Source organism: Leucopleurus acutus (genome assembly GCF_964270905.1).
Source record: "Leucopleurus acutus genome assembly, chromosome: 4".
NCBI lineage: Eukaryota > Metazoa > Chordata > Mammalia > Artiodactyla > Delphinidae > Leucopleurus > Leucopleurus acutus.
The window spans coordinates 80,351,219-80,372,476 of NC_139146.1; the positions used below are offsets into that span (position 1 = coordinate 80,351,219).

General features: G+C 35.4%; 1 protein-coding gene across 6 annotated transcripts in view; it reads left to right on the forward strand.

Annotated features, from left to right (window-relative positions):
* The window catches only part of ADGRL3 (adhesion G protein-coupled receptor L3), an 860,202-nt gene that overhangs the window by 100,651 nt on the left and 738,293 nt on the right, over window positions 1-21,258 (forward strand). Inside the window, exon 2 of one of the 6 annotated variants that reach the window (XM_082838915.1) lies at window positions 5,971-6,064. The exons of the other annotated variants lie outside the window; for them this stretch is intronic. The gene's annotated coding sequence lies outside the window, so the exon portion shown is untranslated. The remainder of the gene's footprint in view (window positions 1-5,970; window positions 6,065-21,258) is intronic. 6 annotated transcript variants of the gene reach the window in all.

Genomic DNA, 21,258 nt, shown 5'->3' on the forward strand with positions numbered 1-21,258 from the left:
ATGTAACTAAGGCAATCTTTTAAAACAGTCATTTTGAAAACTCTACTCTTATTCCAGTGTTAAGGATACTGCTAAATCATTTTTGAAACTTCTCATTGGAATTGTCTTTATAACCAGTAATGGATAAGAAAGGAAGAACCACTGCTTTGTCAAAAACTTGTGAACTATTTCTTTCTTTCACATCACTCATCTGGCTTGGCTCAAAATATATTTGGCTTTTTAAAAAATGAAATCCACTTTTCACGAATACTATGAAATTTAATACAGACCTCATCAGTACCCCCAAAACATTAGTGAGTAATGAATATGAATTCTAACAGAGGTGCTAAGTCGAAAAAGGGGTTCCAATATATCTTTTTTTTAATTAATGAAAAATTTGCTGTATTATTGCATAAAATTTTAAGGTGAGTTATAAGGAAGGAATCACATTCCTTAGCATGTATAAATTCTAACAAACTTTTAAAAAGTTAATTTTATAATGTCAACTCGTGATTATCCATATTTATAACTTTCCTTTATGGAGTTAAAACACCAAACACTCGAATCTTGGGAGAGTAATTCAGATACTAGTTGCGTGGTAGTTAGGCTCTCAGAGCCTGGGAGATAGAATGCCTACTTTGAAAGCCCAGCTTCAGCTTTTACCAGCTGTGTGGTCTTAGGGGGAAAAAAATCAGTTCATCTTCCTGTAACTCAGTTCCCTCATCTGTATATTGGGAATAATAATAGTGTCTCCCTTATAGGTTGTTTTAAAGATTAATAACTGAGTGCATGTGAAGTGCTTAGAATGATGCCCTGAACATGAAAAATGTTATCTAATGTTGACAGTTACTAAGTTGATACTGATAAATTTGAATTTATCCAGTCTTTTTTTTCTTCACCATCAAATTTAACATTAAACGTTCCTATTTGTGATTTTCACCTGAAAACACAGTTTCTCGAAAAGTAGTGTTATATAACAAAATCTGTCATTTTCTTTGATTAATTGTTCTGTCTTAACACTTTTACAACAAAAACCGATTAATTAGATGTTTATACATTTTACATTTCAGGTGGCATAATTAAATGTCTGAAATGTGGGATTTTTAAGGTTAGCACAACTTTCTTTCTCAGGGTTTTAAAGTAAGTGATTCTGTATTCTTAAACGTGTGAATTTTATGAATGGTTCCACAGACTACCTAGTATATTTTGATTCCCACATTTAATTGAGTAAATACTAAAGAGTACACACCACTCTTGAATGGCTATATAAAACATGGATGTGATAGAAAAATAAAGATATGTTAAGTCTTGCAAAGATCACAATTTAACCACAACACAGAATCTCTGCTCTATTCACAAGGCATCATGTTCAGTAGTAGCAGATGATAATAGATAGCTTGTTTTTTCAAGGTTGTGAACATGTTCATTCTGTGCCTTGGGTAGCAGCTGCGGCTGCTGTGCACAGATGTGACAGACTCTCCAGGTAAATGAGAGCTACAATGTTGTTTGTGTAGCTGCTGCTGATAATTGTAGAATATTTGTGCAGTAGCCCTGCTGCCTGGCTCTTCTGCCGCATTCATAGCGGTAAAGACCTCATTTTGTGATTGGTTTTGCCTTCAGGTAATTGATTCACTCCTTGTTTCTCATTTTGTAGTGAAATGCATTTGATTTTAATCCAATAGTTGTGTGACTCTCAAGGGAATACCATTTTACTATCGTAGATGAAATTCTCCCTGTGCACTTCAGGTCTTGAGACTTCCAGCTTGTTTCTTTATATTATTGGGTAAAGTGATTAAATACCCCACCCCACCTTTGGGTTATGCTACTGAGAAACAAACTCCTGAATTGTGACACGCAGTGAGGAGGTCTTATTTTTTTTTAATTTCATTTTTAAGCTTTATACCTGAGGTTTTTTACTTTGTGTGTTCTCACACTTAGTAGTTATAAATGTTTTTGGCTTTTGTATGCTAATGAGTGCTTTCTCTTCTTGCGTTTGTTATAATTTTCAGATTTTCATTTTAGAAGTTAATTGTGTGTGTGTGTGTGTGTGTGTGTGTGTGTGTGGCTTCCTTGCAATAACATGTTTCTGATTATGTCTGAAACATTTGGAGCTTTTAGCAAGCTCCAAAGGACCTTGGTATAACTTCTCCTGGGTATCTTCTTATTGATTTAAATCTCATAAATGAATATTACTAAAATAGTGACTGCTTACTGAAATCTCAGAGCATTATGGGCCTTTGATAGGAAGGTTCTTCCCACTTTAAGATAAGAATCACCTGAAGTGATTCTGGCAGTCTTGGAAGTATCAGTTGCAACAATGCATACCATTGCCTACCTTAGAATCCTTTGTCTTTGGATACGGCTCAAGTTGCAGTCAAAGAAAGCAGAGTTCTGGGTCATATTTATTAAGTTATGAAACAAGATTAAATTATTAAATTATGAAGACAGATTGTATTACTCAAGATCAAACAACTAGTGTTTGTTATCAGTCATAAGCCTTGTGCCTTGCATAAACCATTTGCAGGAATAATTTGAAACACTTAATTCTTTGAAACAGATTATGCAAATGATTTTTTTCCACCTATTTTACTTTAAGTCTATTAAAAAAGACATACTTTAGTTACAACACTTAAATTGTGAATATCTTCCTTGGAAAAATGAGTTTTAATCTACATTTGGGTTTTCAGTAGTAGGACACATGTATTAGAATTTCTATATTATTATATTGTTACAGAACTTATAAAGTATCTTGTGCCCCTCCTGAGGAGAGTTCAAGTTTAAAGTAACAAAACAACTGTATTATATATGGTGTCATCAAATGGATTATAACATCAATGAGGCTTGTGTTTACATAAGTATATGAAGTTGGTGGAGGAAATGCTAGAGTTGGTAGGGTCTGTGGCAAACTCTTTCTGAAAGGTTATCTTTTATTCACCTCTAGTGAATGTTTTCTTGAGAAAATGCGGGTTCACTCTTACCAGGTCTGATTTTTAAAGAGAAGTAGGGCATCTAGATTTCCATGTGAATTTTCCTAGTTTTTAAATGTTGCCTACTAATTCAAACATTTTTCTAAAATTATTGAAAAATATATGGTTCATAGAAGAAAAGATGTACAGTATCTTTCCATAAACTCTTTTGGTTTTCTCTCAGATTAGCCTGGGTTTTAAAAAATTGAGACATAATTAACATGAAATATGCACACCTCTTTAAGTGTTCTCTTCAATGATTTTTGATAGTTATATGCAACTGCATAACCACCACCTAAAACAAGATTCAGAACATTCTCATCATCCCAGAAGGTTCCCTGGTGCCCCTTTGCAGTCAATTCTCCATGCCCCATGTGTGCAACCATCTTCTGGAACTTTAAAGGGCAAAGAAATTCTGTCTCTATATGGGATGAAGCCCAAGGGCTACAACTGCCATTGGTAATCTCCTGCTATAAAGAAAACAAAATGAACTCAAAATGAACTTCCTTTGGTCAAGGGAAGGAGGGAAGGGAAATAATATTTATTTAATGCTTACTCTGTGTTGACCACTTTATATCCATTATTGAATCCCCGTGTGCAAAATTCTGCGATTTTTAAAGCATCTAGTTGCAGGGACTGACGCTTATAAATGAAATGGTGACTTGCCCGAGTGTCAAACAATTAGTAGCTAAGGGGAGAAAGAAAAAACAGAATCATAGTATTAAAGATTTCTTACTACCATTAGCTTGGAAATGTATTTTTGAACATTAATATAATAATGAAAAATGGTTTTCTATATGATTACCACATGGTGATGATGACATTTAAAATATATTCATTTATTAATTGCCTGACACTATTCTGACATACTGTTTTCAACCTCACTTTCAAATTTAAGAAGTAGCACGTTTATTCCTATTTCACAGATTGGGAAAATAGGACCATACAATAAGAGATTATACGGTCAGGCCACTGATCGGGTGGCTGTTCTCTTGCTCTCTGTACATCCTCTGCCCGACCACTGACTGCTTCACCTATACCCTACTCACGTGACTGACATTTGCCCCAGGCCCCAGCTAGTGATTGTTCTTATCAAAGGGGCGGTGAAGGGGCGTTCCTGCCAGTCTACTGGTTTCCCTGGTAACTAATGAGTGCACCTGAGGTCAATTCTCCTCTAACTAGTAATCCCCCCTCCCCCACCCAAGACTGCCACCATATCCTGCCTGCCCTGTGCTGGACGCGGTGGGGTGTCACTGCAGGACTTTGCTTCAGACATGTAAGCTCCCCAATCCATTAAACCATTGATCTCTCTGTTGCTGATTCCAGGCTTTTTCTTAGGTCTTAAAGCTGGGCAAGTGCGGGCCCTGTAGGCCCGCGGGGTGCAGCCCAACAGAGATATTAATTACCTTGCCCAAATTCACATATCAAATGAATCACTGAGCCAGAATTTAAACAGGAATCTAACTTTAAGGATTGTGCTTTTTTTTTTTTTGCGGTACGCGGGCCTCTCACTGTTGTGGCCTCTCCTGTTCCGGAGCACAGGCTCCGGACGCGCAGGCTCAGCGGCCATGGCTCACGGGCCCAGGGGCTCCGCGGCACGTGGGATCTTCCCGGACCCGGGCATGAACCCGTGTCCCCTGCATGGGCAGGCGGACTCTCAACCGCTGCGCCACCAGGGAAGCCCAGGATTGCGCTTTTTATAAAACTATTTTGCTATTTGTTATATTTTACTGTTTTAATATTACTGATTTTTATTTGGAAAGAAAACTTGATGAGTTATTCTGTGACAAATGTTTATGGATTACAGATATCATTACTGGATATGAAGTGTGAAAGTATACAAACAATATAGGTGTTTCCAAAAGTGTGGAAACAATATGGATGAAAAATGATATTTTTATATATAAACCTAATATAATAGTAAAAAAAAACAGTGTTTAAAGTACAGTTAAGATATGTACAATATTTTACTGAAGGGTGAGATCTGAAGTCCAGAAATTGGATAATTAGCAATTTAATGTTTTGTCCCATTGGTTGGGGGTTAATAGTACACATTAATCCACCCTTTGTTCTGTATCATTTAGGAACCAATTGGGAAATTAAGATCAAACTATTTTTAGAATCATCAAGGCTAACTGAAGTGAGGGTAGCTTGAGTAAAATGTGGTGTTTCAAACTATCCCCCTGAAATGGTCTCACCTACCCATTTGTAGAGGGAGAAGCTGGAGAATCAAGATCTCCCTGAAAGCAAGCTCAAGCCTTGTCCTAGTGACTTTCTTCCCAGTGGGAAGAAAAAGATGCTTAAGGGCATAGTGGTCTCTGAAAAAGGGAAAGAGCCCAGGGAGGGACCCACGTAAGAGTGTGACCTTAACAGTTTTACCTGTGCTGAAGTTGAGTATATGACTCACTGAAAGCTAGCCTCTTAGCAATTCTTTGTCTCCTTTTGAGGGAACAAATATGGGATGGAGGAGTGGCAGGATCTTCCACTGACTCTGCTCCGGAGAGTGGAAAGGTGCGGGGAGGGTGGGGATGGGGGGAGGGTGGGGACACGTGAGCACCTCCCTGGAAGGACGGCAGTGAGAAGAGAGGGAGGGAGTGAGGGAGAAGTTCCAACTTTATTCACTGTTGCTCAATTTTTTCATGCACCTTGAGTTTTCACTGTGAATGCCAGTAAAATATTTGTGTATTCATCCTTTAATGTTTTAAGACTTCCTTAGAGGACACTTACTTTGCTTAACCTGTTCATTCACTTCAGTCAGCTGCTAGTGTGTTAATTCATCCTGGCACCATAAGTGGATTTGAAATTCACAATAAAATAAAACCCATTAGTGAAGGTATGAGTCAGTAATAAAAATAAAGCCTGCAAAACTCGTACTTTAATTAAAAATGGGGGCTGTTGAAAATGAGAGATTAATGGAGTCATAAAGTAGAAAAATTAAAATGCATATGTAAAACTGAATGGAATAATAGTTCTGAAGATTTACCTTGTTTTAAAATGGTTTCTGAAACCTTCCTTTTATCATTAGATTGCAATTCTGAAGCTCATGAAGCCAAGGAAGGAGGAATTTGCACAATCATCATTACTGGATTGATGATAGGTGTTACAGTTTACTGTCAAAGGTAATACAGTAGAAAACAATACTATTTTACCTTTCCATTTTAGTTTTCTTTAAAACAAAGTAAAATATGTATTTGTTTGGCAAGTTCTTTAATTATATTTTTGCTGCACATATAGACAGAAGAATACTCCAAATTATATGGCCTCAAAGTAAATTAAGAGATCAAAATATTTTGAGTCATGAAAATGTAGAGTTGTAAATATTGCTCATTTCGAATTGATTTTCCAGAGGGGAGAAAGACAGGAAGGAAGAAAGAAAGTCACATCTGTCAATTACTTTTCTGGATGTCTATTTGAATTCAGTAAATAAAGAGATGGCTTGGTCTTACTGCACGATTCAGTATCTGAGGTCAGGACAACTGGTATCCTGATTTGGCTCTACTGCAGTTTACAGTGGGGATTTGGGTCAAATCATTTAACCCTCCCCCCGCCCCCATTTTTTTTTCCCCTCTACTAGCCTCTACAAATTAAAATGCTGGAGAGTAAAGGCTGGGTATGATACTAGCATCTTATCTACTCCTTGTCTGCGTGTGAAAATTAGCAAGACAATTACTTCCACCATAATGCTTTCTTATTGCTATATAGCAGTGATAATTTATCATACTAAAAAAATCTCTTCTTTATGTATACAACGCTAATAAATCATGTTTAGAATAGCATTGTCTTCAGATAAGAATAACCTCATGCTTTAAAGAGGTTAGAAGCAAAAGAAAGGTAGATTGCTGATGATTCATTGGTTCAGAGTATTGGTTTTTAGGTGTTTTCATCAGTGGACATTCTCCATAAAAATCTAACTACCCAATCTTCTACCCAAAAAAATGAAACATATGATTTGGTTGTCCCATAAATCATCTTTCCAAGAAAGCGAGCTGTTCTTGCAATAGGATGGCAGATGGAACAGCTTTTTACCAGTGGGGGGTTTTGTTCTCTGCTGCCAAGGATATTGAGGAAAGAAGGAATTATGTTAATTTATCTGTTTTTCTCCTTTGCAAGCAATTTTATGTATATAAGAAGCTCACTCATTTTGAGATCTAAGTTATTATTTTTGGCACTTGGTACATAACACAAATTGTCTGCTGAATGTATGTATAGGCACTGGTTAATCTTTAAACAGATATAAATGCAATGTACTGTTAAAGGATCTTCTGCTTGTTGAATTTCAAAAAGTCATGGGAAGGTTAAGGTCTAGAAAACTTTCCAGGTAGTCTCTTGCTGCCCAGTTTCTAAGATGTGCAGAATATGAGAGCGCTTACAAAAGGAGAGATTTCCTTTTCCCTGGCTAAAACCTAATAAAAAAATATATAAAATGGACCAACTCTTACTCTGATTAAACATTCAAAGGTTATTTATTAAATGACCAGATTTGTAGAGGAATACATCGCTTAGCCTCTTGGTAAACTTTACTCCTGGTATTGACTTTTGATATACGTGCAGATAGTTTTGCTGTCTCTCCTGACTTTATAGAATGACTGCTTAAATGCAGAATCTGTTTTCTCTCTGTCAAGAACAATACTAATTTTCCATTCTTTGCCAAGGGCATGGGTTATTCCAGGGTGTAGTCAAGTGATCAATCCATAGGGACACATAATTATATCCTGCTCTTCGGTGACTTCAAAGAGAATATTTTGAGAGGATTATTAGTTTTCTCAAACAGTCACACGTGTATTGAAATAGCAAGATCAAATCCAAAATCCTTTGAGCTTTTTTGGAATAAAGATAGCATGTGAAAATGATGAACATCCTTATTACAGTTACTACTTTCTAAGAAACCTTTTTCCATGCCCTCGAAGATCAGCTTATTTTTTTTTAGATTTCCTTTCTTCCCTTTTCTTTCATCTCCTGTTTTTCGCTTGTCCCACTTCAGGGGAAGATAATTGAATCACCTCAGGATGAGTGCTAGTGGACCCTAAGAATTCAATGCCTCTAAATAAATTATGCATGTTATATAGCAGTTAGAAAGAATGAAATGGGTATATTCCAGTCTAGGTTGTTTTGTATGAATGTTGATAGAGAGGGGATAAAAAAGGATATCCAGATCTTAGGAAAGGACATTCTATTTTGTGCCTAATTTCAACTTAAGGTAAAATATGTCTTCTGTGTTCTGAGTTTCTCATGCTGACTAAATGATGCTGACCAAAAAACCCAAAAAACAACCTACTATTTTTAGTGTATTATTCAGGATAGTATAGGCTATGTTACAGTGACAAATAAAGGTTTTAACACTATAAAGATTTGTTTCTTGCTTATATCCAGTGCGTAGTAGGTGATTTTCTTGGGCACTTCTTCTCTAAGTCATGATTTGTAGACCCAGGTTGCTTCCATTTTGTTGTTACTCTTTCTGGAATATGTGGCTTCTAACGTTGCTATAGTAGTATAAGGAGAAGTAGAAGACCAAGAGCTATATTTTGAGGGCCAGGTCTGCCCACATTTCATAATCTAGAACTTACTTAGCCTGCAACCTCACTGCAAGGAGAACAGGGAAAGCACTCTTTCAGTATGTCTAGGAAGAAGTAGTAATGGGTGACTAGGCTTCATTGTCTTTGCCCATAGGTAGTGCTCTTATAAATTCATACAACACAACCTATGCTATTGCCATTAGAGTCACTTTCAAATTATGTTAGCCACACCTAGATATATTATATATCTCAGTGTTCATAAAACACTAAGAGAAAACCAGAACTTAAGACCAACACTGCCCGACTTCAAGATTTTCTGTAAAGCTACAGGAATTAAGAATATATGGTATTTGGTGAAAGAGTAGACAAATTGTTTTTGTCAAAAGATTAATGGAACAGAAAAAAGAATCTGGAAATAGACCCATACAAATATAGTTAACTCATCATCCACAAAGGAGCAGAGGCAATTTAATGGAGAAAGGATAATTTTTCAACAAATGGTAGTACAGCAACTGTATATCCACATGCAAAAAATATGAAACTAGAAACAGCCCTTAAACCTTTAACAAAAATTAGCTTGAAAATGGATTAAAGACTTAAATATAAAACAAAACTATAAAACTCCTAGGTGATAACATAGCATGAAGTCTAGGTGGCCATGGGCTTGGTGAAGAATTTTTATACAACAACTAAAGAACAGTATATGAATGAAAAACTGATAAGTAGGACTTCATTAAAATTAAAAACAGTCTGCCCTGTAAAATGTAACTGTTGCGGGAAATGAAAAGAGAAGTCATATCTGGGAGAAAAATCTGCAAAACCCATATCTTATAAAAGACTGGTATCCAATATATACAAAGAACTCTTAAAATACAATAAATTCTTAAAAAACAGTCCAGTTAAAAAGTGGCCAAGAGATTTAAACAGACAGTTCACCAAAGATGATAGTCAGTTGGCAAGTAAGCCAGTGAAAATATGCTGAGCATCATTTGTCACTAGGAAATTGTAAATTAAAACAATGAGATGCTACTACACACCTATTAGAATGACTAAAATCTAGAACACTGACAACACCAGTTGCTGACAAGGCTATGGAGCAACAGGAACTCTAATTCATTGCTGATGAGAATGCAAAATGATACAACTACTTTGGAAGACAGTTTAACTGTTTTTTTTTTTTTAACTGTATTACTGTATGATACAGCAGTCATGCTCCTTGGTATTTACCCAAATGAGTTGAAAACACGTTTCACAAAAACCTGCACACAAGTTAACAGCAGCTTCATTCATAATTGCTAAAACTTAGAAGACGTCCTTCAATAGATGTATGTATAAACAAACTGTGATACATCCAGACAATGGAATATTATTCACAAATAAAGAGAAATGAGCTATCAAGGCACAAAAAGACATGGAGAATGGTAAATGCATGTTGTCTAATAAAGAAGCAGTCTAATTCCATACTGTAAGATTCCAACAATATGACACTTTTGAAAATGCAAAACTTAACAGTAAAAAGATCAGTCGTTGCCAGGGACTCAGGAGAATGGGAGAAGGATGAACAGGTAGAGCACAGGAGAGTTTTAGGGCAGAGAAACTATTCTGTAGGACACTGTATTGTTGGATACGTCACTATATACGTATAAGTTCTAAGAGTGAAAATTCTAAGTGCGAGATGGGGAAAAGTGTGGAGAGCAAAGAGTATCCCAAGCAAAGCTAACACTTCCAAGGATTGATAAGAATCAGGTTAGACTTCTCAAGAGGAGGAACTGCTCAATTCCTGCCCGAGGTCTTAACTCACAGGTACCTTGTCTGTGGATCCCTTCCCTTACTTCTGATAGGATATCTAGTCCCTAGGTTGGCTATGGACAATGTTTGTTCCTTTATCCCAATTCCAGGACACAGATTGAATGACTGTTCTTTATAAGTCCCCCCGACCCACTCACAGGAGTTGAGTGGAAGTTCTGTCTAACCTAGACTAGCCACAAACACCCTAGTGGTGAGCCTCAGGATGTTAGGCAAGGGCTCTGTATAAAGTCCTCTTCTATGAGGACAGAGACTAAGTCTCCAATGGCAGTGTTAAAAATGTAGTTCAAGTGATCTTGGAGGGGCTGCAGAGGCAAGGAACCAGGCTGGTCTTGATTTTAAGTCTTGGATGTATAGATTAACAGGTACCTTCCTCCTACCAGCAACTTCTGTTTGAAACCATGAAAGAGGGCTAAGGACCCAGAGACATAAAAGGAGTCAGACTTGGTTGGATTTTGTGGGGCTTTTGACTTCTGTTTTCTAAACCACCATACAACCATTTTCAGATCTCAGTCTAGATATTAAAGAGTCCTCAAGATGACACTACTTTTTGGCAGCAAGTTAGATGCCAAATGAACTTACAGAATAAGTTTGTCTCATTTTCTCCCCATTTTCCACATATGTACCATGCGTAAAAATAGTTTTGAAGTATCATAATTTGCACTTTTCATAGATATTTATTGAGTATCTACTATAGACCAAATTTGTTTGAGGCACTGGGATATAACAGTAAATGAAAGTTTATCCCTGCTGTCATGAAACTTAATTCTACCTGAGGGAGACAGACTATGAAAAATATTTTTAAATAATCTAAAGAATGATTCCAGATAGTGTTGAATACACTTAAAATAGTACAGGGTAAAGAAACATAGAATGTTCTGAGAATGAGGCTAACCTAGGTTCCATTGGGATGAGACTCAAATGATAAGAAGAAGTTTCTTGAGGATCTGAGGGAATAACGAAAGCAAGCGCCCTGACACACAAACAAATTTGCCTTATTTCAGGGGCAGAAGAGGCTAATATGACTGGCATTTAGTGTGCCAGGCCAAGTGGGATAAAATATAAAATCAGAAAGATAGGCAGGGTCTAAATTATGTAGGTCTCTAAAATGCTGCAGTAAGAAATTTGTTTTTTCTTGTACTTTCTTACACACCACTTTAGAGAGTTTTTAGAAGGAAGAATGCTATATCTGATTTATCTTGTAAAAGATCATTCTGGTTACTGGATGGATAATGAACTGGGGGTGGGTTGGGGGTAAGAGTAGAAAGCAGGAGATCAGTTACAAGGCCTTTGTAGTTTGCTAGGTGAGAGAGGATGGTAAGTTGCCAGAATTGTGGTAGTGAACTATAGAAAGAGCTAGTCTAAATGCAGACAATGATTTGGAATTGTTCCATTCAGTTCTGTGTCATTTTCATGTTTTAGGACTCTTTACCTTGGGAGAGTCCTAAAGTATCATATATATATATATGATATACAAGATATACAAATATATATACATATGTGTGTGTGTGTGTATATATATATTTAAAGTGGCTTAGTGGCCTCTTGCTCTCTCTGTTTTTTATATTTCTGGGAACTATATAAAGGGAAGAAGAGAATTTTAGGCCATTTTCTTCATGTCTTTTTTTCAAGATTTATTTTGTTAAAGATACTAGTAGTAAAATTCCTGATAATATAGAAATTGAGCAGTGTAAATGGATTTCTTTTGAAATTTTTTTCTTAAGGATTTGAAACTTTTAAGTGTCTACCCAGACTTACCTTTTGAGATTATTTATTTTATTATCCAGAAAGATGTAAGAGGGAAGTAAACTCTGAAACTTACAGAAATGAAATAACTACTGATTTCTAAATTCCCTTACAGCTCTGAAAACTTTGGTCACTTTCTGATTGTGTGATTGTTGTGGTATAAACCATGAGGCTGGATTATATGTTCTTCAAGCATGTTAGTACATTTCTTAGAGCTAAATCTGGGAGAGGATCTGGCGGACCAACATCCTAGCTACTGGTATTGCTAAAGAAGTAACAATTATTTTCACTTTTTAAAATATGAAGCAGATTTTGGGTGGACACATATGCAAGTACCCTACTGAATGGAAGGCACTATTAATGGGATCCTTACAAAGTCTTTCACCAGGTTGTAATTCTAACAGTGGTTAGAGTACATTCATTATGTACTGCCAGGACCTTAAGGGGTTTTCTGTAGGGCTGGATATGGATCTCCCTATATCAAACGTTATTAACTTGTTTTTTCCTTCTTAAATAAGGCATACATTAGTAGACTATTTTTAATCCATTGAGTTTGGTAGTTTTTTGAAGGGCACAGTAAGAATGAATTGTGAAATGTGAGTGCAGATTAGTGGAGAGCAAAGGAGCTTACTTCCCAGTCATATTTTTTGACTGGGGGAAAAAAAGGCAAAAGTGAAAAGTGTAGCTTCTATCTTTGTAGAATAACCAGGGACTATATTATCCTTCCAATCTGCCACACTAACAATTTAAATAGCAAAATATCTTCTTAAAATAATTTTTACTATTCTCCATCCTGATGTAAACGCTAAAAAGAGAGCTGTTATCTCTGTGCCTTGTAAGAATAGGTATTATTGTAAATAAATGATTTTTTCAAATTCAATCTACTCAACTTTGGAAGAAGATTGTTACAAAAAACACTGCCCAAGGAGACTCAAGATAAGGATTTTAGCTCTGGCTTTGTTAATGGTCCACAATTATACCTTCTCAGAAATCCAGTTCCCCTAGCAGCAAAAGGTCCATAGTATTTGCCTTGCCTTCATGTTAAGATGTTTTGAGGATCAAATGAGGTAATGCTCGGAAAAGTTTGTGAATCATGAAGTAGTATAATATCATTATAGTTTTTATGATTTGCGTCATCACTCCTTTTCAGAAGAATTGGCTACACACACTGTCTGCTGAAGTTTTGTCACTCTGTTCTGTGGAGTTAACCCATGCTAGTTGGCAAAATAACAAAGGTGTTATGAATATAGCCTTCAGATAAGCATCACAGTCCCTCATCAGGATAATAGCTCTGCATCATCCCAGTACACTGCAAGTACAGTTATAGTGCACAGTTTTGTCCAGTTATAAACCCTGTCAGATTTTGCAAAATATGAGAACCCCCTCAGTTAAAATTTCTGCATTTTTCTTGGCAAATTTAATGTTCCAGAGAATTTTAAATATTTTAAATAGAATTATTATGTTGACAGTCACAATGCCAATTAAATGTCATATTTATTTAGCAATTATTCATTGTCAGATATTTGTCAAGTTCTATAAATTCTCGAATTTAGTCCTTACAGCCATCTTGCATTATTATGCCCATTTTAGCTAAAGGAAATCTGAAACTTAGAGACATTAAATAACTTGTGCAGGTTACAACTGCTAAATGATGTAATTAAGAACCAGGCTGCCTGGTTTTATTTTTTAAAACTTTTGACTTTTATTTAATTTTTTTTTTTATACAGCAGGTTCTTATTAGTTATCCATTTTATACGTATCAGTGTATACATGTCAACCCCAATCTCCCAATTCATCACACCGGCCCCCCCTCCCCCCACGCCACTTCCCCCCTTGGTGTCCACACATTTGTTCTCTACATCTGTATCTCTATTTCTGTCCTGCAACAGGCTGCCTAGTTTTAAAACGTGCACTGAAATACTACCTTGTACTACCTTCCCAGGGTCATTTTTTGCTGAAAAGATTTCAGAAAAATTTTAGATAGAAATGCAGCATTTTCAGAAACTCCAAAAACACCACTTAAGGAAAACACGTGACAGTCCTTCACTTTTGTTTCATTCTGGGGAAAGAAAATTTCAGTTCTCTCTACAAGCACTTGGAATAAATTACTAAGTAGTTTGATAAAAATCTCCACATCAGTAATACTTTCAGTCCTACATGCCCAAGATATTTAAAGTTTATTTTTTATTCTATTAAGAACCCTGGATAAGAGAAAGCCCATGCCCAGCAATGAAGACTCAATGCAGCCAAAAATAAATAAATAAGATAAATTTATTTTTTAAAAAAAGAACCGTGGGTATATTTACATGTTTATACTAGAGCTAAGAAAAGGATGGAAAAGTATGGCTAAATCCTGAAAATTGACTTTAACATATTGTGTTAGTCTATAAATTTTTCCCTCTTCTACTATGTGTCACAGTTGATGAGCAGTTCTGAATATCTAAGCCTGTAACATTTAGAATCAACGGATATAGGTCTGATCCCGGCTCACTATTTGTGAGACTGTAGTATTGAGATTCAGTGTATCTCACTGAGCTATAATTTGATCATCATAACATGAGAATAACTATTAAAGTTTTTCTAATCTGTTTGAGAGCATTTTATAAACTATCAAATGCTATATAAATAATTGTATTATGTAACAAACTACAGATCTCTAGCAACTAAGGTACTCATATCTGTGTAACTTTCTTAAATTTTAAGTATGAAAGCTACTAAAATATGTGCATATGCTTGAACTCTTTCTCCTCTGCTATGGACTGAGTTCCTCCCCCCTGTCCATTCATATGTTGAAGTCCTAACCCTAATAATGTGACTGCATTTGGAGATAGGACCTGTGAAGGAGTGATAAAGGTTAAATGAGATCATAAGTGTGGGACCCTAATCAAATGGTACTAGTGCCCTTATAAGAAGGGGGAGAGATACCAGAGTTCTCTCCTCCATGTGAGGACACAGTGAGAAGCCAGCTGTCTGCAAGCCAGGAAGAGAGTCTCACCAGGAACCAAATTGGCTGGCACCTTGATCCTGGATTTACTAGCCTCCAGAGCTGTGAGAAATAAATGTATGCTCTTTAAGCCACCCTGTCTGTGGTATTTTGTTTTGGCAGCCCAAGTTCACTAATTTACTTTCTTCAGTATACTAATATACCTAATATACCTAAGGATAGTTGTAATAAAAAGAACTAGTAGCAAGTTACACCAACCTAGTAATAGGTTATGTGGGACGGGATGTGGGGGTAGGGGGATAGATTGACTTTAAGGAATTGGCTCAGTCAGGAGAGTCAGGCAAGAGTTGATGTTGTAGTCTTGAATTCCAAGGCTGGTCACTCAGAATTTCTGTGTTGCAGCCTGGAGGTAGAATATTTTATTCCTTGGGAAACCTTGGTGTTTGCTCTAAAGGGCTTCAACTTATTATATAAGGCCCACTCCTGTTATGAAGAGTATTCTGCTTTACTTAAAGTCAACTGATTGAAATGTAAATTAAATCTATAAAATACCTTTACAGGAAATCTAGACTAGTGTTTGACCAAACAGTTGGTCATTATAGTCTAGCCAAGTTAACATGTAAAATTACTATTATATTGCTGTAACAAATTACTACAAATTTAGTAGCTTAAAAAATTCACGAATTTATTACCTCACAGTCTGGAGATCAGAAGTCTGAAATGGTTCTCAGTGGCTTAAAACCAAGATGTTGAAAGACTGAGCTTCTTCTGAAAGTTCTAGGAGAAAATCTACTTCTTTGTCTTTTCCAGCTTCTAGAGGCTGCCCCCATTTCTTGCCTCTTGGCTTCGTTCCTCCATCTTCAAAGCCAAGAACTTCTTATAGTGTCATCTCCCTAGGTCTCTCTCTCGTCTACCTTTTTCTTCCATTTATAAGGGCCTTTGTGGTTACATTGGCCCCACGTGGATAATCCTGGCTACTCTCCTCATCTAAAGGTCAGCAGATTAGCATCCTTAATTCCGTTTGTCGTCTTAACTCCCTTTTGCCATGTAACATAAAAGATATTCCCAAATTTCTGGGGTTTGGGACATGGACATCTTGGAGTGGAGTGGCATTCTTCTGCCTACTTCACTAGCTGATCTTTGTGGCCAAAGAAGCATATGGTAATTGTTGAAACCAGACCTTTAAGTAAAACCACTTGAGTTGGCAGTCCTAGCTCTTCCTCTGACTAACCAAATTCATCTGGTAGGTGACTTCATTTTGCCCCAGTTTACTCATCTATAAATTGAACTGATAGTTTTTGGAAGGGTTAAGTGGGTTGATACTTGTAAAGCACCTAGAAGAGTGATTAGCACATAATCAAGAAATCAACTCATTTATCTGTTATTATTTTGATTACAGATTTCAAATGTGGTTGTTTCAATTAAAACTAATATAAATTGGTTAGGGGAAAGGAGAGAGAGATAATAAATCAGTTTGTTCCATAGCTTTTCTTTAGGTTTTGTGTAACCTAAGATTACTTTTTCTCTTCGAAGTTATCTTGAAATCTGGAGACACAGTGGTATTTTCTACATATACATATGTACCTACTAAATAAAAAAATACTTCATGCCTGAGAATGGAAATAAATAAACAAAACATCACCAAAGAAGTGAATGAGCATATTAAAATAAGAATTTGAAAGAGGGGTTGATTCTTTTCTGACTTTCTCCTGATTTGAAGAAGGAGGTGGGGGTTTTAGAAAAAGAGTGAGGCAGGCTTGATTATTTTTAAGAACACATAATAACCCTGTAATTAAATATTAAATATTCTCTGTAGAAAATCAAAAGCAAAACCAGATTAGGTTACAAAATCGACATCAGGCATAGATATGTGTTTGTTTGTGATTTTTATTGTTGGAAATGAGAAAATCTGCCAAATAGTTTACCTCTTAGGGCCTGGCAGCTCAACAGGCAAATATGGTAGCAGCAAGATGATATATCTTCTTTACATTGAATTTTAAAATAATTACAGACATTTTGTTATGTACTTTTTATATTTAAGATTTTTGACACCAATGACCACACACTAAACTTTTCTGCATTTTTCTTCGTTTCGACAAATCCTGTCTATGATAGATATTGTGAATTTAGTACTTACATTGGCATAGATAGGGAGAAGCTAAATTTTAACCAAGCACATGGGTAATATAATCCACTAAATCATACATGAAATAGAATGTTAAGTTCTGAAAGCCTCAAATAATAACCTTATTATCATACTTATAATAGAGTTCTTATTGTGTGGAACTCTCACTTTAAAGATTACTGTACTGAATGCATTGCTTAAGAATAGTGTATAGAAAATTTATAACAGATTTTGTACTGTTATTTTTATTTATGTTGTAGTGCAATATTTGGATATTAACATATGCTCATCTACTAAGGTGGAAGTACTATTGAAATGTGAGTAGAAATAACTTTTTTAGTAGCTTAATAGAATACTATCACTTTGAAAGTTGCATATGAATTCTCATTTAACAGGCTTTTTCCTTAAAAATTTTTTCATTTAAAAAATATTTGTTGAACATGTTCCAATACCGATTCTAGCTGTTGTGGACAAGTTAACAAGACATAAGAGATTCTTTTCCTATGCATCTTATGTTCTAGCCTTCTTTAAAAAAATAATGTGATAATTTTTATCTTTTCTGGTAATTTATGGTAGTATTTTTTGGTCACTGGATATATGAAATAAATTAGAGGAGTAAAAGTATATTTAATATAAGTTATTACATAAAAATTTAATTTTGAACTAATAGAATTAAATAGATTATTGTGAAATAGAAAGAGAAGGGGGTCATTGAGTAAATAGTTATTGATTACTTGCATATTGCAGAGAATTATGTTCCTTTAGGAACTAGAACCTATTATACTGAACAGTATAACTTCCTTTTAGCAAATTAGGACATAGGGCCATACGGAAACTGGGACCTTAGAGAGTTGGTTTGCTATGGTTGTACAGGTGAGGAAGCAGGGCCCTCAGCTGAGTCTGGAAACCAGGTATATTTCATTCCAACATAAATACTCTTAACCCAAATGAAATGTGGCATCTTGGTTTGCAAATTTTTAAAAAGAATTTATTAAAGTATAGTTGATTTACAGTGTTGTGTTAATTTCTGCTGTACAGCAAAGATATTCAGTTATATATATGTATATATTCTTTTTCATGTTCTTTTCCTTTATGGTTTGTCACAGGATATTGAATATAGTTCCTTATGCTGTACAGTAGGACCTTGTTGCTTATTCATGCTCTATATAATAGTTTGCACCTGCTAATCCCAAACTCCCACTCCTTCCCTGCCCCACTCCCTCTCCCTGTTGGCAACCATCTGTTTCTGTTTTGTAGATATGTTCATTTGTGTTGTATTTTAGATTCCACATGTAAATGATATATGATATTTGTCTTTCTATTTCTGACTTACTTTGCTTAGTATGATAATCTCTAGGTCCATGCATGTTGCTGCAAATGGCATTATTTCATTCTTTATTTGTGGCTGAGTAATATTCCATTGTATATATATATACCATATCTTCTTTATCCATTCATCTGTCATTGGACATTTAGGTTGTTTCCATGTCTTGGCTATTGTGAATAGTGCTGCTACGGAAAGTGCATGTATCTTTTCGAATTAAGTTTTGTCTGGGTATATGTCCAGGAGTGGGATTACTGGTTCATATGGCAACTCTTATTTTTAGATTTTTGAGGAACCTGCATGCTGTTTTCCATATTGGCTGCACCAGTTTACATTCCCACCAACAGTTTGGTTTGTAAATTACTCATTCTCTTGAGTGGGATGTTTCTAGATGTTAATATGTACTTTGTTATGAGTAATTTGAAGTCTCTTTGGTCACATTGTTTGTATGTATTCTCACACAGAGGGAATCCTCTGACTTTAGAACCATTACAATTGGAATCCACATGCAGGTAATAAAAAAGACTCACTTATCTACACATCAGTGGGAATTCTAGGAAATATATGATTTGCATATAGGTTTCAAATGAGCACTTAAATATTTGAGAATTGTATAGGAAAATAAACATTTATTGTCTAATTGTTGCAGAAAAATAAATCCTCTATAAACTGTTTTTTTAATCAAGAAATTTAAATTTGAATCTCCATAAGCATTAAATCATTTTCTATAGTTGAAATTTACCTGTATTTTTTCTCCTTAATTTTCACATACATGGAAAATTTTTGTCAATGTAATAAAAAAGTTTATTTTGTTGGTATAAAAAATACTACATATTAAACAAGATCTTATAATAAGCATTTCTTGAGTAGTTACTATTTGCTGTGTGCTGGGTGTAAGAGGATGAATTTGCCAATCTCTTTCCTCAGGTGTGAAATAATTAGAGACATAGTCACTTCATTTAAATGCTGTCTGAGACACATAAGGACATATCTGGTCATTTGCTATGTTTTTATTAGGTATTTTTAACAGAGAAATTATTTATAATCATAACTATTTTGTTATTTTAAAAGCATTGTAAAATATAGAAAAATTTAGGTAGCCAACTAATATTACTCCTAATAGTAGCTACAATTGTTTAATGTGGCAAAATCCGTGAACTTTTATTAGATTTTATTTAGAAGAATTTACTTTTAATTATGATTTTTCAGTGTTATTGATATCCAGCTAGCCAGTTATTCCAGTTTAAAAATGTTATTAGAAAAAAAAAGAATTCAAAGTTTGATATTAGAATATATTTAGCTAAGAATTATCTGAGAATTGGTATTGTCTGAGAATGGTATTTTTTCCAAACTATTTTCATATTTTATACAATAAGCTCTAAATTCAAACATGAATTTAGATTTATATGAGCCAAAACTTTGGGAAAATATTTAAAACAGAAATTTAAAGAAATAAGGCACAGAAAAATATTTAATATTAATAGTCTTTTTGTACTGAAGGTTATCCACAGTCAACAGAAAGCCATTTAGGTAAAGTAGCGTATTTTGGTAAGCACAAGACTACTAAGCCATCTAACAACGAATTTTGAGTGAAATCTCTGATTAAAATATTTGGAAGAGTTTCTCTAGGAGGTTAATCTTAATGGAGTACAGACCTATCGTTATTAAAACTTACTATACTACTTTGTTTTTGCTTTGAAGATAGAACAACTGTTGTTAGGGGAAAGAATTTATGTTCTGAGTTTAAGAATGGTGAATGGGTAATTATACCAACAAAGACAGATTTGTGTTGGAAAATTTTAAATTCCTTTCTTTTGGGGAGCTTTTGCTCTGATGTTTTGGGGTAAATTTTCAATGCAGTGTGTGTTAAGATTGAACGATGCAACTCTCACTGACATTAATGGGAATCTCTAGGCTAAATCTGCTCATGCTCTGCTGAAAATGTACCCCCTAACGTTTGAGTACTTTTCTGGCTATCATAAATGCTAAAATAGTGATTATACTCCACAGTATAAATATATATTTAGATAGTTTTAAAGTATTTATTTGATGTAGGGTTATGTGAATAGTTACATAGAGCTCCAATCTAATACTACTTAATATTGAAAATAGTGGTGTTCAATGAACTAAACTATACATTTTACTTCAACCAAGATAGGAATGCTCTGCTTCATTTTGACTTCATTTTACTTCTTGCTGTGATTCTGAACAGAAGCCACTGTGGTACAGAGTGAGAGCACCCAGTGGATTCGTTTATGGAATGCCATATTCTAGGAGTATTATTAGAGTTTCCCCCTCTTTCCCCTTGGTCCTTATTATTTTTTTTTTTTTGCGGTACGCGGGCCTCTCACCGCTGTGGCCTACCCCGTTGCGGAGCACAGGCTCCGGACGCGCAGGCTCAGCGGCCATGGCTTACGGGCTTTCCGCGGCATGTGGGATCTTCCCGGACCTGGGCACGAACCCGTGTCCCCTGCATCGGCAGGCGGACTCTCAACCACTGCGCCACCAGGGAAGCCCTGTCCTTATTTTTAATATAAGTACATCCAAGGCTTCAAAAACATTCTATCTAGTGTAAGCTACACATTGAATTTTGGTATTTTTTTCTTCATTTTGCTGGTTGAGGCACAGTACACAAGTATTTCCTATAAAATATGTTCCTAGCTTGCTTTCTTTTTCTATTTAAGTACAAGTAGATGCTTTATCATTAAAGTGCTTTGCCTTGCATCTTCTTAAAATGATCAATTTAGAGAAATTCAAACCTACTGTAAAGCTAATTTATCAGATACTTACTGTATTTTATGCTGCTTTTGAATGGTATGTACTTGTAGAACCTTGTGACTCTTTAAATAGTAAAC